General features: G+C 33.6%; 1 non-coding gene across 1 annotated transcript; it reads left to right on the top strand.

Annotated features, from left to right (window-relative positions):
- The first annotated feature begins 325 nt into the window (after positions 1 to 325).
- On the top strand, positions 326 to 429 carry LOC126017087 (U6 spliceosomal RNA). Its single transcript, XR_007498761.1, has one exon. It is a non-coding gene; the product is annotated as a U6 spliceosomal RNA (small nuclear RNA).
- Positions 430 to 973: the final 544 nt, after the last annotated feature.

Genomic DNA, 973 nt, shown 5'->3' on the forward strand with positions numbered 1-973 from the left:
CTCCCCTGTCTCCCAAGCCTAAGAATTTTTAGTATTTTAAATTAGGAGTACTGTCTGTAGTAATCAATGATTACCTTTAAGGAAAAATCCAGAAGCAATGACTTACCAAAGAGAAAACTTTTCAAAAGATTATTAATCACTACTAATTCAGTGTTACTACAAGGCACTTTATGTTATTATTAATTGAAAGACCTGTGAAAATACTCTACGAACTTACCAAGTGTCTGAATCAGTTTTTCCCAGTTTATTTTCAAGCACTGCATGCTATTCATGGCTCCTCACATAATATAGTATATATGCATATATAAAAATATATATAATTTTAGTGCTCGCTTCGGCAGCACATATACTAAAATTGGAATGACACAGAGATTAGCATGGCCCCTGTGCAAGGATGACATGCAAATTCGTGAAGCGTTCCATATTAAAAAAAATATATATATATATAGTTTTAAATCATGTTTACAAATAACATTTTTTATTTAGTTAGTTCAAAATATATTCATTGAGGACACATAAAAAACTAAAGATTGTCCTTGCCCTAAAGTACTCATTATCCAGTACGAGAACTACAGATTACAAGGCAGCAGGAAGTGCTAGCATCAGAAGGGAGGGGCAGACGGGGAGAGAGAAAGAAATGTGAAGAAGGCTCCATAGAAAACACTCTGCTTTGATGGAATCTCAGATTTCTAAGAGAGGAAGAGCAAATGGAATAGTGTGTGGAAAGACAGGAAGGAGAGGATTTGGATTTCCAGAGACCAGGGTGTACCCCAGGGTAAGTATGATTCAGCAAGAAATGGACATCATTTAACAAAATCACGAAATGACTTTGTATCTATGATATTGCTTGTCTCATAATTAGTTGCTTTGATATTTGATATTTATCTAGCAACCATTTTTATTATTATCCAGTTATCCTAATGTAACACATAGTAATATTACCCTATTACAATGAAACATATTACCGTATTTT

The sequence above is a fragment of the Suncus etruscus genome, chromosome 8 (assembly GCF_024139225.1).
Source record: "Suncus etruscus isolate mSunEtr1 chromosome 8, mSunEtr1.pri.cur, whole genome shotgun sequence".
Lineage (NCBI taxonomy): Eukaryota > Metazoa > Chordata > Mammalia > Eulipotyphla > Soricidae > Suncus > Suncus etruscus.